We start from the raw sequence: 18638 nt of genomic DNA, 5'->3' as shown, positions 1-18638 counted from the left end.
GTTCAAGTACCCTACAGACAGGAGTACTGATGTGCAACAGCTTCTGGCTGCTACTACCTGTCAACTTACTCATAGATGTTATGAAATACATATATTTCTATTAGCATGAGTTTTCTGCTAATGGGCATTTTTGTTCATGCTGCCTTCCCACTCTCTTATGGCAAATAAATGCGACAGGTTTAATTTTCATTTTCTGTAGGTGTTTTAAAACCACAGTTAAGGTGGCTAAGATCTTGCGAGAATGAACATATAATGGGCACATATATGGTTCTGACAATGTGTCAATTGAGAAAGTGTTTGGAGAGGTCAGTCTTGCTACTTTATGAACAAGGCTGTTCTCAAAACTTCCATGAATACAGTGTTCTAAACCCATTTGTTTTCTGCAATATATGAAACCAAAACAGAACTACAAAAATTTTGGTTGTAGTCAGTTTAACATGAAGATGGTTTTGAAAAAAATTTCACCGAAAAAAGCATAAGCTTTTAAAGTTCAAAAAATAACCTGTTACTCCAGACACAACACTATCACCTTCTTTCTTACTCTTAAAACTTCAACTATGAAGCATCCATAAATACTTTTTAAATTTTATACACAAAACTGATGAAACAGAAGCTTAGGACTTGATCCAGACACCATTAGCTGGAGTAAAGGCTCAATCAGACTCTGTTAAAGCCAGACTTAAGCACATACTGAAGATTTCTGCTGGCTAGAATACATATTCATATTTAGGATCCACTAAATCTGGAGGAATTTCTTTTCCTGATCACGTAAGGATTCTTTAGCATTGAAGAGGTTTAATTATATTTTTCCCCATTAACATTTTTAGTTCTCACAAGGCTTTATATTTGCCAACCAGCAACATAAATAACAGAGAATCAATACCTTGTTAAATAAATGCTGCACTGCGTTATGGAAATTATATTGAAATTCATCCATGTTATCTTATTCTTTCATAGATGCAACATCATAGCTACAGAGCCAACCTTTGCCTTCATCTAAATGAAAAGGAAAGCCTCTGAGTCTTTCTGGATCCCGATTAACTCCTCTGAAATAAACGGTAAGAATAGACAAACACACAGAAAGATGATGATGGAAGCAATGAGGCAGTAACTGCCTTTGCCAGATGTTTAAAATGTATTTATTCTAGCATGCTTCTTATGGCATGTGCACCTAAGCATTCAAAGCAATTCTTCTGAAGGATTAAACAGAGAACATATCTCCACAATTACTACTCCAAAAGGTGACTTTATAGGTTTTACCTCAACTTTTCTCTACTGCCAGCTGAAAGAGATGGTGAATGATTTCTTCAGTTTGCGTGCTGGATGAAAGGGAACAAAGCAAGACTGAAAGGGAAGTAATACATAAAGTTTCCAAGGCTACTGAAGAATAAGCTGGCACATGCTATGTTTTGAATGGTACAGCCAAGCACCTCCACTGGCATGCAGTTGTTCAGCATTAATCAAGGTTTGTGGTGAGGTGTATGAAGCTATCAAAGTAAGTTATCTTTAAATCTTTATGTCTCCAAGAGACTGTACGCATGTGCTCAGGCCACCAGCCATTTTGTTTGCAGAAAGTGCTTCTTACAAAAGCGCTAGCGGTGCATATAGCCTTCTCTTCGCTGCTTCCTCTCAGAGATTTGCCTTCTCACATCCTGAACCTCCTTTTCCTTAATTTAAAAATAATATAATTTAGAGCCCAAGCTGGTAGCTGTCTTTTGCACATCTTGCAGATGCTCTTTGTGTATTTGAAAACAGTAACAGTAACCCCCCCATGGCAGGGGGGTTGGAACTAGGTGATCTTAAGGTCCTTTCCAACCCTAACTATTCTATGATCCTATTCTATGATTCTAACATGAAAATTCCTTCCTCTCCAAGCTCTGATTCTACTGAAAAGCTCATCTGTATTCAGCACGAGGGGTTTTTATCCTCTGGCTATACCTAATCTTCCTTTCCAGGTCAATTTGCTTTCCCAAAAATAACTAATTAAGCATCACAATATCATAGTGAGGTAAGCAAAAATTATCATCTCCATACCGCAGATTAGGATGCAGAAGCACAAAGCACCTTTTCCCATGTTCACATAGGAAGTCATCAGGGAACACAAACTATATGTCTTCAGCTTCATCAGCTGCAAGACCACACTCAATTTACAGTCACGAATACTACTACATTCATTTCACCCATGAAACATATTAGTATGGCATTTTTAATAATCTGATTCTTTTTCTTGATCTCTATCACTTAATTTCTAAACTAGTTACTGTCAAGTAGGATTTTTTTTAATTAAAGATGTTCCATGAGAAAAGTATTTTTATTTATTTGCTTCTCTATTGTCTAAAAGAGCCCAAGTACCTCTCCAGACTTATTTTCATGTTTGGAAATCACAAGATTTCTTTCCTATTCTTTATGTCCAATAGTGTTAATGAATACTGTGGCCTTTCCTTTCAAGAGAAAGACTAATAGAGCCAACTTACTAATCTGTTTTTCATGAAACTCTTGGTAGCTTCATAGTTTGTCTTAAAATTTGAGAGGGCTGGAGGATTCAAAAATTGTCAGATGAGATTTACAGCGTCTTGTGGAAAGGAGTTCCTTGTGGTAGCATTAATCTCAAATCTGACTCTTGCTGTTTTAATCTGATGTTCATTCTTACAAAAGACAGAGCGAGCAGGCTTACTTCCTCCATGCACCCCATGATTAGATAGACTTCTATCTGATCTTATCTTTAATTTCTTTCTCAAGGCAGAAGGAATGCTTATCTATTTAACTATTCCTTTAACAAAGCCACTACTCATAGATCTGAGGATCCTGAAGAAACCAAATATTCACTTATGGAAAAAGCCAATGCTTGTGAGACCTTGTTACAGGACAGTTTCCAGTCTCTCCTGGTCATGCTTGATCTTCAGGCAGGAATCTGAAAGGGAATAGGTAATCTAACACAAGACATTTCTGTATGTTTCAAAGTTGATGGGTTATGCCAGCCTCAAATTCTACTGGCCTAGCAATGACCCCTCAACAGCTACAAATGTGGTGTAAGCAATTTCTCTGGGGACAAAGGGTGAAGAGTATACTATTACAAAATTCTGGTCCCTTCCTTCCAGTAAGCTGTGGTCCATTTAGGCAAAGTGGACATTACTTTCAGTCCCTACCCAGGAAATATCCAATGTCATGTTATGGCCCAATGAAAAGAACTGAAAGGATAATGCTTAGCACACTGTTAAGCTGTCCCACAAAAGCGTCACCACACTAGACTTCCTTTTTTCCTAAGGAAGTTCCCTAATTTGCAAAGAACAAACACTCCCTTGCTATTATTTTTTTTGCACTCATTTATATGTTCTGGGGATAGACTTTGAACTGGTACAATAAATCTAGTTGTTTCAGATCGTATTTCCAAGTACAAATTTGATGTTGTGGACCATTCTGGCCCATCAATGCCCAAAGCTATTTCATAAGTGAGAAATCTCACACCTACAAGATGTAACTGCCTATTTCCCAAATTGCTGACAGATAATCAACTGTATTGAGAACATGTATATGTGAATCGAGTCTGCCAGGACCCAAAACGTGCTATTCCAGTAAACTCCATTAATTGATTCAAAACACACTAGAAACTTCAATTTTTCTGAATCGTTCCGGAGTAAGTTGTTGCTGTAAGAAACACACTTATGGACTGAAAGCTGCCTCCCACGAAGGAGAGCAGAAGCCGGCAGCTTAATTCAGAAAGGCTGATCATCCACAGATTGCTAGCTTTTCCTGTGCTCTACGGAGACTCCATAGATATATCAAGGGCAGATACAAAGGATACAGCTAGACAGAAGTTGGTTTCCATCCCACATGAAATCTTGGCACCTTTTAATGCCAGCTAACCATCAACAAGCCTCCAACTGTGAAAATCCCTCCCAAAAAAATATTCCAAATTCTCTCCAAAGATACAGAAACTGTGTTTCAGTGAAGTGGAAACAAGAGGGTATACATAAATGAGCCTTGCGTCTGGTTCACATCAGCATGCTCCATAGGACACATTTTTCCTATTCTTCATATGCAAGCAGAAAGCCTGGTACCACTGGTTTGACCACCAGAGAGAGGGAAAATTTTATCAATGCATATAAATACCTGATGGGAGAGAATGAGCTAGACTCTTGTCAGTTGTGCCCACTGCCAGAACAAGAGGCAACGGGCACACACTGAAACATGTGAAGTTCCATCTGAACAGAATAAAACACTTTTTATACTGTGTGGGTGGTCAAACACTTGAACAAGTTACCCATAGAGGTTGAGAGGTCTCCATCTGCAGATATATTCTAAAGTCAATTAGGCACTGTCATGGGCAACCCATGGTAGCTGACCCTGCTTCAACAAGGCAGTTGGACTAGACTATCTTCAGAGGTCCCTTCCAATCTCAACCCCTTTATAGTGAAAAGACAGGAAAGCAAAGATGTCTCTGCTGCTTTGCTCAATAGTGTAGAAGCCAGATCCAAACTCAGTCCCCATCCCTGGTGATATTCGCTGCCCACTTAGAGCTAACCAAGGATCTCAGTGGTAGGACAGACCCAGGATTTAGTTTGATTCAATTACCCTTGCTGTGAAGCAGATTTGTCTACCCTTGCTGCAAAGCAGGACCACAGAGCCTTGAGCCAGGACAGTTCAGTTACAGCTCACCTGTAACTGTCTATAAAAGATCATGGGAATACTCCTATAAAAGAAGCAAGCTATGAAAAACTCCTTTTTGCCTCCACTTTCTGTTTTCTGTTGCAGTCAGAGGGGTTGTTTGGGATAGGGAGAAAAGGCAGCGTTTTTTGGGGGGGGGGGGTTGGGTGTTTTTTTTTTTTTTTTTTGTTTTTAATATATCTGCCAGTAGAGACAACAATCCCTGCTGCATTCCCCTGGGGGCTGCACTGAGCAGGTGCTCCTGGATCAAGACTTGTCAATTCAAAGGCTATCTGCCCAACCAGCTGTGGCCTCCTCAGTGGCCTCTGTTACTGCAAAGCTTTACTGCATTTTGTCTGCAATCTGCTAAAGACAATCAGCAATACAGTCAATGACTTAAAATAAGAATGAGCTAAAACTAATTTATAGCCTCTTTCACTCATCCCCAGAGACACAAAAATGATAAAAGCAGCTTATATTACCATATAATTTCTTAACATATCAGACAGAAAATGAGGGTTTGTTTTCGTAGTCTGAAAATGTATCTCTTTCAAAGAGAAATGAATAAAATTAAAAAAAATGAGAGTATGCTATTGATCTTTATAATACAATCCATTCAGACAACTTTAACTATTTAGGTATATTATTATTATTCTTCACTTGAGATTTTATTTTCTGTTACTCAAAAATTAAGTCTCCAAACAGTTTTTGACCAAAACTAAAGTGATCCCTTAACCTTCTCTTTCCCCATTGCCCTACTGATCACAATAGCAGTTGGTAAGGTGGTGGCCACAGTTTGGGTTGTTAGACTGCACGCTTTCTGATCCTCTTTTAAAATATACACAAGTATAGTCCACTCTCAAGGAAAATCATAGCTGTAAATCTTTCAGGTCCATGCACAATTGTTCCATTCTGCTTGTAATGTTTCTCAACACAAGACATTTTTCTAAGCAAATGCAAAATAAAATTCACATTGAGTATCTATCAGAAGAAACTAAAAATCGGCAGTACCCACACAAAGAATGCCATCATTCTCCTTCCTGGGTGACTTGAGAGTAGCAGCATATTTTCCTTTAAAAATCTGTATTTACAAAATAATTTGAAGATCTGAAGTGCACCTACACCTACAAACTATTGCAGCATGGCTGTTATGATAAATTAGTTTGGTATAATATGGGCTAAAAAGAGATTTCACACCAGGATTCCGCACCTGGCCCTATAAGCCATTGACCTCTGTTTTTACACCTGCCATGTCTCAGAGAGCTGTGTGTGTTACTTGATCTTGCTGCAAGGGAGAGAGGCATGAAGACCACACAACTTCCTATTCTACACTACCATCCACTCCTGCTTGACCCTCCATTGTGCTTAGGCCTGAAAGTTCAGGACCAAGCTCTTTCTTTTGGGAGTCTGGGGCAAAGGAGGGTGACAGTGACCAGTTAGTGTTCTGAGAGCTTCAAGAGCACAGCACACTTGAAAAAGCTTCTGTGCTTTCTCTAAGACTATCACTTGCTCTAATCAAATGGATCCTACAAATCTCATTTCCATTAAAACCTCAACTCAGCCGATGCTAACCCATCTACCTGCAACATCAATATTGCTATTGTAGAAAGTAAATATTTACAGGAAGCAGCAGTGCACATGCCCACATGACCTAGCGGTCTTCTGCTCCCAGGGATAGCCCAGCAGTCTACCCAGAAGTCCCATCCAAGAAAGCCACAAGTCTAAAGATCTTCCCTGTAACTGCTATATAGAGAGAGAAAAGCAATAGAGATGAGGTAGTCTTGCTTAACTGTTACAGGATTTTGATGCCCAGATTGCAAAAGCAACACTGGTTTTAAGTTGGCTAAAACTTCAAGATATTACCTGTAAAGGGACTCTAAGTTGTGTGTTGTCCCTTAACAACCTTGAAGACCTCTTCAGCTAATTCTTAACAATTTCTTCTATGTCCTGCTACTATCCAGGAAATAGGAAAGAATTCTCCTTGACAGCTGTTTGCATTTATTGTTGCATGTATTAACTGCATACTCTAAGGATGCTGACACTGAAAGAGTTTTTCTTCCCCTCCCTCCCCGCCGAGATATAATTTGGCAACCAGAGGGAGATAAACAGATTTAACCTTCTTCTGAAACACTGGAAACTGGCCAAGGTTTCCAGAGGTGAGGTGCACTGATACTACCAGAGGCTTTGAACCCTGACAAGCATTTAAACTAATCATCAGCTTTGGGATCAAGATATGATTTGGGATCAAGAATGGGAGGGTTTGAGACAGAGCAGCTAAATAGCCTCTAAGCTCCAGATAAAGGCAGCAGGCGAAAAAGCTTGATGAGCAGCTGCAGGAGAAAGAGACACAAGGGACTGAGAGGACTATGTAACTTCTGAAAATCTAGCAAAAGATCAGAGAAGAGGAGAGCTTTCAAGTAGAAAAATGATAAAGCAAATTCCATAGCTCAGACTACTTGTCAGCAAGGCCGGTTCCCTCAGCTGTGTTAAAGCCATAAGCTCTCAGCTCTGACAATGTAAGTTTAGTTTTTCTTCTTTGTGGAATACTATTTTAGCACAAATTGCCTCTGGACTTGAAAGGCAGAAGCCTTCCTCCTAGATGCCCTACAACTGACCAAAAGGGATTTTCTGAGCACCTGTGCAGAGCCAGTTGCACTTATTACAGAAACTGAAAATGCAAGTTCCTGTGTACGCTAACCAGCATAAATGGTTGTGCCTTGAAATGTTTGGTTATTTCATATGACATGAAGACTTTTTTACTGTATATACGGTGCTTTAGTAGCGTGGATACAGGCACTGAAATCAAGATTCTACCATATGCTCAGCTTTTACGTAAAAACCAGCATTCTGGTCAGGCATTCCTTATTTTGCAAAATCTCCTGTGTCTCGGTCAGTCAATGTAAAAAAGTTAAGAATGTTCCCTACTGATTTTGTGCATGATGGGTTGTGAGCACTGTATCTTACAATGTACACTGTTCTAAAACTTCATGCCACAAGTTAGCAATGCATGTAATTTTAAACATCCACCTACTAAAACCTTTATATTGCATGTCATCACCATGAGCATCTTCCCTCTAGTGAAGGTGCTTTTCTGTATTCAGGTGTACAGATACTTATACATGCCCATACATATAGGCTTTCAAAATGTTTGTATGCTTTTTATTCTTTATGCTTCTCCTTGGATGGCTGAGTGAAGCACGATGGATTAGAGTTGCTGTGCAAATACAAAGTCATTCAATGATCATCTGACAAAGGGCTTTGCTTAAAATAAAAATACTGTGAACTAGCATTTTGGGCATTACTGCTTCAAATAAATCAACTAAAGCATTTTCTGTTGCTTTTGTCAATAATATTTTGTTAAAACTTGTATGTACCTTCTTAAATGTCATCTTGATTAAATGCTGTACCTGATGCCTGAAATTGAACAGCAGCTGAGGAAAAAGCACATAAGAGTTCTATGTGTATCACAGCCAAACTCTTGAATCTTATTTCTTCTAGTTAGCCATAAGCCCAGTGTAATTACATTCTTCTTTATATGCTTAGCTAATACAAGTAACACATGAAAAACCCTGACCATGACAGCTGTTAGCACTATTAGAAAACTCCCTGTTTTATACTACCAAGATAACGGCTTACAGAAGCAAGCTGAACTACCAGCTAGAAGTTATACCAATATCTGATGAGGCTTTTGGTGATTATCTCTCTGCATTCCTTTTGGCTGTTTCCAAGAAGACAGAAGTGCTCTTCCATTTGCATAGACGTTCTTTTCCATTATGTTTCAGACAAATAGCTGCTGAAAATAACAATTACTCACTGCATTTGGAATCAGGTCCGCAGATATGAAGCACCTCTTCAGCAAGGTTGACTATGACAAGAACAGTTCAAAATATTTTTATTTGAAACAGTGTACCTTGTGCAAGCCACAATGGCACGCCAACACACATCCATTTCATTGTTATTTACATAAGCCACAGTTTGTTTTTTAGAGAATTATAGAAAAGAAAAAAAGAATAATCCTGCAATGCAGCAGTAGCACAAGTTATAAAGATAGAGGGATAATAAAAGCAGCTTACTCTGGAGTCCCTCCTATTTTTTTAGTAGCTTACTCCCTTGTCATTCCTCATTCTGAATTTTGTCGTTTCCTAAAAAGTATTTTAAAATTACTATTCCTCAAAAAACCATATGGGCCATGTTTATGAAATCATCATAATGTTTAAAACACCCCCAATACTAATCAGTGAATAACTCAAGATTATACCTAAATGTCTAATCTTTCCTGTTTTACAAAACAGCCATTGATTACAGTTGGGCTAAGCAAAGAGCACATCACTACAGTGAAACCATTCAATAAGAATTTGTGTTGAGAAAACTTAATTCAGATATCAGGAATATCCTTATTACAAAACATAAAGCTACCTTAGACAAAAGCAGCTATTCTCTTCTCAATTACTCAAGGACAGCCACATTCATGTTACTGTAATTTAACATACATGAACTGAGAACACAATGTAGACTGCTCTTTGCAAACCAGCCTGAGGTAAGGAAATACGCATATGCATCCAGTGAAAACTAGCTCAGAAGGCCTAAACTGTGGACATCGTCTAAGGGGCAGGTGCGCACAGCCTATCTTTTGGAGTGGAAAAGAGAGAAGAACCTTAAGTGTGAACACTGCAGCTGTGAAATCCTGACCATCCAGGAGATACCTATTCATCCTATATCGCCATATAAGCCACTTGAGACAGACAGACCACAGGAGCTCTAGTCATAAGATTCAGAGCAACACAAACCCCTTTTTACTGTGGCACAGACATTGCAGTACTGGCTCCATGAAAAGAATATGTCTTACCCTGCCTGTCAAGTGCAACTATCCAAGGTCTAGAGGCAATCAAGGAAAATATGCCCAAGTTCCATGCTCCCAACCTACCAAGTGCCTGTTGGAGACCTGCTCTACTTGAAGCAGAGTAGAACATGTCCTGTCCTTGAACCAAAAATGTTTCTCCCCATGTGACACTGCAATGTATAACGTGCCATTTTGACAGTTTCATCATGGTTTTGCCTGAGCTAAGATAGAGTATTATATTCTGCCAAAGTGTGATAGGTCACTGTGGTCAGTTCATTATTTTAGGTGGTGGTGTTTCATTTCATGGTCAGCTAAAAGCTGCTCAGAAATCTTTCTGATAGCCTGTGGAGAAGTATTTGTTTCTCACAGGAATCAAAGCTTTGCAACAGCCACTGATGTACCTGGTTATACTAGTTACTGGTGCTACTTTATTTTGTGTTATCCTTTTCATACTATCAGTAATTTGTCTGTCTTCTACTGAGCTCCACATGCTGTTGTACACCCAGCTGCTGCTTTTCCCCAGACGTTCAATGATCTTGGTAGAGCAGAGGCTGGAGTAGAAGCCAAAGCAGCCATGGGAAACCTATAAGTATTTTGTATTTAAACCTGAAGTGACTATTAACTTCAAGTAATGATCACATATATTAGGTTTCAGCATATCTAGGTATACAATCATAATTTTTTCTTTTTGTTCAATAAATGCTTTTAGCATTCAAAAATTTCTGTTCTCAAACACTGCAAGTGATGAGTTTTACTAACGCTGAAAAAAACAGGAAAAAAGTTAGTGAAAACATTTTGGTTTTCTTGACAGAAAAATCTAGTGAAAATGCTCAGACAGACATTATATGGTTTTAAGTTTTTCAATAAAGAATGAAAATCTGAAGTGAAAGTTAAAAGGTTCTGAAGACTGGAAAAATATCTAAATGTTTCTATTAAAAGCAACAAAGTTAAGAATTTTTAAGTTTTCCCCCAGAAAAATAAGCCATCTGGAGAAGTAACCACATATTCCTGAAGCAATCCTGCATTGTCAATTTCTGTGGTGAAAAGGTTGTCACTGAAAAAACTCAATTCAGCCCTCAATATTATAATTCAAGACTGTTTCTCGCAAATGTACTAGCCACATTAGAAGTGAGATTTAAGGGGAATGTTACAATCAGAAAGGCTCTAGTAATATGGAATTTGCAATAATGTAATTCTTTTCATGGTATCTCATCTCACAGAGGGGAAAAAAAGAAACACCAGACAGAAGAAAACCACCAAAGAAACCCCACACATGCTCCAAGGAATTTAAGAGCAGTTGTCAGCATGGTACTCTCTGCCACCCTAAGTAAAATGTTTCCCTTTCTTGAGGTTACAGGCAATTACTGACCAATGAAGTAATGAATGGTAATTTGAAGATGCATAAGCAACTTCCATAATTTGAGGCGACATTAATGACATCTTTTAAAATACACTTTACTAAATACTTGCAAAAAAAGTCTTGTGACAATTCCAAGGTCACCAAGGTAAAGGCTGCAATTCAACACTGCATGGATATGGCTCTTGATTCAATTGCCAGGAAGCCCAAGTGCCAGGATTCATATGGTTTAATAAACTTCACTGACAGCAGCTTAGTCACCAAGCTGCCTGGGGCAGCAATGAGTTTTCTAAGCGCCTCTAGCACAGAATTCAGCTCCAAATATTCAGTGCATGAAATATGAATATCCACTGTGATGAAGGAACACTCACTGCATGAAAAATTACTGGCCATTTGACAAAGCCTTTGAGATGAACTCAGCTAAAGAAACTGCCTTTATATTCTTGCAGACTGAAAAGTGGGAACGTGAGGAGCAGCCAGGCCAGCGGAACTTAAACTGGCAATTTTGCTAGGGAGACAAGATCACCAAGTGACCAGCAGTGCTACAAGAATAACCAGCACTTGCCATGCATCCTAACTACCTCTTTGCTATTGAAAAAAGATACAGAACACAAATGCATGATTGATAACTGCCCTGATATCTTGAATGGAGTAAGCAATGAACAAGCATGCATAGAATCTAACACCTGAATAAACCATGTGACACAAACAGCTCCTCCAGCTTCAAATATGTAAGTGATTGCAGATCACATTCTGGCTATATTTATTTGGACAGATTTCAATCTGCTATTACAGATCACACTCTGATCTTGTACACACTTATTTGTGCAGAGGTTACAGAAGCTCCTGTACCTTATGCAAAGTGATTGTTAGAGTAGTAAGCAATACTATGTCATCCTTTCAACAAGGGCAATGGATAAACACTTCCTACTTTTTCTCTGGCAACAGTATACACACTTTCTCCTCTTTACTGTTTCTTTGTTTGTTTTGGGGTTTTGTTGGTTTTTTTTTCAAATGAGAGATTTCTACCCCACATCTACTAGCCCTACCAGTCTAGTAATCAGGTCTTCAGAGCAGGCAAGGGGAATACACAGTAACAGAAGAAGAAATGGTCTGATGTCCTTTATTCAGCTAAGTCTCTAAAGACTTGGGTTTGACTCTCCCTGAGCTCATAAAAAGATATTCTTGCTGCCTTCTTCATGTCTTGGCTCAGCAACAAGGCAATATGCAAAACACAGAAATCTGACTTCTTACTGGTGTCAAGCAACCCACCCATTTTCCTCTCTGAGGAGACAGATGAGAGTAAAGCATCCATCTGTTGGTCAGCACTTGAGTGACCATAGAAAAGCCAGATCTGTGGGCTGTTCAAGTGGTGGCAAATAGCCGTAGCTTGAAATATAACAATACCTGATATTTCCAGTTTGGAACAAGGCTGCCAATACAAATGCAAAGTGTCACAGCATTTTTCAGATTTGATTAGTGGTCACGTAATACATTTCAGTTACTGAAAGGCAGGATGTCCTGTTAACATTATATAACAAAGTGCCAGTATCATGGAAGTACTCGCTATTTAATCAGCTGTAAGTAATTTGGAGTTTTCCAGAGAAAACTAGGCCTCAATTCAAAATTACCTTGCAGACTGCGCTCAGAGGAGATGCCCAGTTCAAATTTGTACTATGCATCTCATAATGTGGCATAGAAGACTGCAGAAGGATATAATTTTGGGATTGTATTTCTTTTCCCTCTATCTAAAAAATATTTTAGTTTCAATTTTATTTTAATGCAAATTTCATTACTACAGGCCCCGGAACTTTTGCTGTTGAGTCTGGGCAAATGTAATGGACTGAAACAAAGTATCATGGAAAAACTATGCAAATCACCATGTACAGTAAATCAAGCTAATAGGCAGACTTCAGCTTTCTTGCAAAGGTCAAATATAGCCTGCAGTTGGGAGGCAGGGGGAAGGGGAAAAGACACTAGTACCCAGAGCAAGGAAATTTAGTGGCAATCCATTCACGGAACAGAAGTACAGAAATACTAAATATTGGTAGTAGATTTGGCTTTGAATGTGGCACAAAAAATAAATCTTGCAAAACATCTCCTTTGACACTATTTCATGCACATAATCTGTCCATTTCTGGTCTCTCCACTTTGACATGCTGGCAAAAGCAAGAGTTGAAAGAAGGGGAAAACAAAATCATCCTAAACAGCCAAAAAGGGTTTGACACAAAATATGTATCAAAAAAAGAGACCAAAAGGAATTAGATCAATCAAGATCTGTCAGTACCTATATCATGAAGTGGTTTCTGGCAATAGACAGCCCTTTACCATAGACAAGGATCATAGAGCATGTCTGGATGATGAAGACTGATTCAGACTAGAAAAAGCTTTCCCTGAATAGGACACAATAAAAAAAAAAAAAAAAAAAAAAAAAAAAGGAACACACACCACCACAAAAAAAAAAAAAAACCACCAAAAAACCAAAAACACAAACACACCAAAAACACACCACCTTTCCAAGAAAACGTTACATCTGATTTAGACACCGAAGACTGACTTCATTAGATTACCAAATGAAATTCAAGATAGGTACCCGCAGTTGGCAACACTAAATTATTATAATTGTCTCTTATAGTTCTAGAACATAAAGGTCCCTCATTATTTTCCATGTTTTACAACAGTTAATGTAAACATCACTCCTGTTCCACATAAGGAGAATATTTTAAGAACATGACCCTTTTCCCACTCGCCTAAGCTAAAGATTTGTCCTGTCTTTCCTTTGCCTTCAGCACTACAAATCCCCATCCAAAGTCCAGCTTTCTCTTTAGCTGCACAGCAGAAATCTTTAGGCATCCTGTTCCTTGAGCTCCATCAAGCTCCATCAGGCAGTCATTCCTATACAGGCTTCCACAGAGTATCAACATCAGACTAATATTGGCTCCCTGGAATCAGTTGCTCAGGTCCCCTCCATTTTGCCTCGGGTAGTATTCCCTTTTCTTACTTTAGAGAAAGTGAGTGTTTTGTTTAGGTCAGCTCTCTTTTCCTTTAGGCTTGGCTGCCCATCAGCTGCCTTCAAATGCAGGAAGCTTCCTAGTCACTACTCCAAACTTCCTCAACTCAGTGTCTACTAAAAGAGACCTCTGGAGCAGATCGCAATCTACTTGTGCTGAGTATGTAGGTTCAGCTTTTTAGGACTTGGGTATCTGCCTGGTACATTCATACCTCACTAGCCTACAGTCGTATGTCACTAAAGTACGTAGGTTAAAATAATTATATAAGCCTCTCTCCCAATTTTAAAATCCTATTATTTTAGGCCTCATCTATTGAGACCACAAAGAAGTCAAGTCATTGAATGCAGTTACCAAAACATACTGGATTTTAGAAATTTGTACTAACAATGTCAGTCAGTTAGAAAGACTAACTGGTAGAAATAATGTGTAACTTTTTATTCCAAAAGAATCATAATAAAATGGATGTCACTAGGTAATTTGTCAAGGTAATTAAAGACAATTTTAAAAGGTAGGAATTCCCTTTAGTTTTCATTGAAATCAGGGGGAGTTGGGGAGAAAAAGGTGACACACCTCACAAAACCAGATTATACTTGAATTCTCCTCTTACCTCTGTTCATATTTTCTGTTGAAAAACATAATATTGTGCTATTGTTCAGGGATTAGTTTTAAAATTAAGGTAAAAGAAAGCATTAAAACTATCTATCTTATCTATATCTAGCTATAACAATGCTGGATAAAACACATCTGCTTCTAATACTTTCTTAAAGCTGGCATTCTTAGTCTTTTTCAGACCACAGGTTTTGACCTTGAGCAATACCATCTCCCAGTTGCCTTGTGCTTCTTCCCCTCACCATGTTAGTCTTTCTCTAGAGTCTTGAATGCAGAGCTTTCACGCAAGAGATAATCTTTGTTCTGTGTAGCACAGTTCACAGAACAATATGGTTCAAGCTTTTCTCCAAAATCAATATCATTTCTCATAGACATGTTCTTCCTGCCTTTTTTCCCCTCCAAAGACTTCTGACAGGGCAGAAGAAATCTTCTGTCCCTATTGGAATGAAAAGGAAAATGCTATTCTCTGTTCCGTCTCATTTTTTGAGTCTTTATGCAAAAAAATCTAAAGTCAATGAGATTTTATGGCCAGTTCTAGGAGCCACTGAATTTTGAGAAATAATTCAATCAAATTCCTAATAGCAGGAAGAATAATCATCCTTATAAAATACTTCCACAAGCTGTAGTATTCTCCAAGAAGTTGTACTTAGTTATTAAATAAAGATTCATAAAGGATAGCCTAGGATTCCAATCACTGTTTCCCCACAGAAGTTTAGAAGGGCTATAGATTGCTCCTCATCTTCATTATGTGGAAGCAGACACAGCAGATTACTGGAAGATGAGTATTAGCCTCAATAAGCACATCTGTGGCTCAGAGGAAAAGCAAACATTATTCTAGTAAATATACTACAAGACAGGTGTTTAACAACATTCAACACTGATTTTATTTTCATGGTCCTATGGAAGTCAGATTTTTTTTTTTTTAATATATATATACACTAAAAGTTAACACTAAGTACTTCTAAAAAAACTCTTTAAGTACGCATGAAGAATTTCAAAAGATCATTGGGAGTTTCAGAGACATTACGGTGAAATACACAGCTGTACAGAAGTCTCAGTCTGTAAAAGCTCTCCAGGTTTTGTACAGAATACTATGCCATACTTTTGTCCACTTTTTTGATTTTTTTTTATTTTTTTTTAAGCTTTCTGAGCTGAGCTACAATGTAAGCACCACAGCACTCTAAACCTCCTGGCTCCCCAGAAGCCTTGTTTTCCCTTTCCCCAATTAAATTATATTCCAACTACTCTGGGCTGTCACAAAGTACCTTATGGGCAGTTACAACCAGAGTGCAAACTATAGCAGACCTTGGAGGTATGATGCGGTCACACCACACTTTGTCTTCCTAGACAAAGTCTCCAAGAGTTTAACAGGTAACAGGCTGCAATACATCCCATCTACAACCAAAAATTTGTTTGTCTAAGGCTACCTCCTCCACCTACCACAGCCACTCACAGTATGTGTGTTCATCAGTGCCGTTCTTCCTGCACAAAGATGTTTAAGTACACAGGTATCATCCTTTAAGCATAGGTGTTTACAATAGTTTAGCACCTGCCTAATTCAGTTAATCTGAACTAACAACATACCAGGTTGTACACATTTAAAGCATGTTTAAAAGAATCTACCCTTATGGGTTTGCAATTGTATAGGTAGATCAGTGGTGGACACATACCAAAGCTTTCACATAGCAGAGGATTAACTTATGTGTTTCATATCTAGTATTCAGGAAAATGCACCATAATCCTGCCCTGTTTTTCCCCCTCTGATATACCCAGTTATGATCACTGTATGAGGCAGGCATATACAGAGACCTTCATGTGTTTCAGCACAGTCACTTTCATGAGTTTGAGCTGGGCACACATTTTGTTCCAAACCCATGAGTGTTTGTATTGGCAGTCTGAGTTAGCTTGTTTGTTGGGGTTTGATCTACCCAGCATGCCCAACATAACTCTAGTGCCAATATGGGAGTTTTACTTCAACAGCTCAAATACTGCAGGCTGGACACTGCATACCTAGTTCACACTAAAATCCATTGTGTGATTTCTGCTTAAAAAAGCAAACCACAAAAAACACACACACAAAAAAAACCAACCCAAATCTAACACCCACAAAACAGGACAATTAAGTCTTTCTTTTGTTCATAAACCATCATTACCCTTCACAAGAGCTCCAAGCAAATATCTAGTTCTGCCTCCTCTCCCTGAGGCTTGTGATAGCTTTTACCGTTGCCTTCACTTAACAATTACTCTGGTTGATCCCTTCCCCAAGACTGACTTTGCAGGTCCAAAAAATAAGCCACAAATACAGCAGAGAAAACAACTGAATGAACAGTATCAATTCATACAGCCTACATATTACTTACAACCCTTATCTCTCTCCCCTAAGTGCTTAACTCCACCAGGCAGCACATTGGTGAAGCTTCAGCATAAAGAATGAGTTGTGACCATAACTTCTGAAACATCCAACAACATCATCAAGTGAGAAGGCAAGAAATACACACTGCGGATGAGCAACAGGATAGAGAAGTACAGAACACACAACTGTGAATATTATTTGCCTCCCTCATCTACAGATTCCTGCAAGCTCCATATGAAAACTGCTGAAGCCAAAGGAGTTGGCAATTGACTTCAAAAGCCTGTGTTGAAGACCTACTCCTCCTTTCATGTTTAATACCTAGCACAAGAAGATGAGGAAGAGGTCCTACTAACAATCAGGTTGTGTTAGAAGTAGTCCAAAAATAAGGGACAAGCATGAAGCAACAAGCACAAGTATTGTGTAAACACAGCTGCTGAGCCAGCTCCACCACACAGGTCATGTAGGCCTGGATTTTCCTGGGGCTCTCTTCATTTAGTTCTCTGACAGGGCTCAAAGCCCTCCTGCCACAGCCAGACTAGCCAGCCCTACCATATACAAGGTTTTTCCTCTGTCTGGAATCAGAGCTATTTATTAAACAGTATCATTCATTATTATTTAACATTGCCAACAGCTAAAAGAGATGAAGTCAAAGAACACACAGATTTGAACTGCATACACTGTTATACAAAGGAAGAGAGGAAAATACTCTTGTAACTAAAGGCAGAGAGTTCAGAATCTGACTCAGGCTTTTCAAATGACTTAAGCAAGGAACTACTTTCATGTGTTTAAAAATATTTACCTTTTTCATATGTAAGTAAAGTCTATACTGGCTTAGATATTATGCTGGCTGAGGAATTATAAATGCCTAAATATAACCATATTCTCTAACACTGAGGACATGTTGAGGAAGCTTGAGAGTTTGGTTCCATTTTGTTGTGAAGCAGAAGCTAAGGAGCAACATTGGAACATTACTTTATTTACTAATAATGAGTATTAAACTAGAATATTCCCACTTGGAAACACTAGGTCAGTAGTATATATTTATAGAAGTGTAGCCTAATTAACTACTAGTAATCAAATCTATAAATAAATGGGAAAAGAATAGATCACATTTTGTTTAATTGCCTTAATTAAAGCTGGAAGTTAGGAAGTTAGATATATTGCCTGCTTTCAGTGAGTTAACATTGATAAACCTTGCTATGAGGTTAACGTTCTTGCTTCTGGCACACTACCACACTTAGTATTTGCAGGGAAGATACGCCCTTCAACCAGCTATCATGACATTATTCATAATACATTAATCTTCTAGGTGCTTATCTGGAATTGCTGATTCAGCAGAGAAAGACTAATTACAGTTTATTTAAGCAGGCTGGAAAAGAGCTAGGGGAGCGAGGGGGAGGGTGGAAATCACAGCACTTAAGTTTCAGTGATTTGAATGCTGCAACCTTTCCCTTTAATCTGCTCCCTCCAGCTAAATTCCAGACACAGATGCCTGAAGGTGTGACAGGAAAAATCTGAAAACACCTAGTTGCATTCCTGACCAGTAACCCAAAAACACAAGTCACATCCAAGCCAATTTCTAATGTCTTGGACAATCAACATTCAGTCATTCTTACAGAAACATAAAGAAACTTCCAATTAAATTAACGTTTCTGGTGTTATAACTTAAAGTTGCTTGGGTTTTCTGTTTTTTGTTTTAAATGAAACAGCTATGCTGGATAAGGTTAGATACCACAGCAAAGCTACTCCACACCATTGCCGTGTCAGATATGCACAAAAGTAGCAAGATTGTTTTTATGACTTAAAGTTCAGGCTGGAATAAGG

Source organism: Strigops habroptila, chromosome 10 (assembly GCF_004027225.2).
Source record: "Strigops habroptila isolate Jane chromosome 10, bStrHab1.2.pri, whole genome shotgun sequence".
In the NCBI taxonomy this organism is placed as follows: domain Eukaryota; kingdom Metazoa; phylum Chordata; class Aves; order Psittaciformes; family Psittacidae; genus Strigops; species Strigops habroptila.
Note: the sequence above shows the minus strand (reverse complement) of the source record.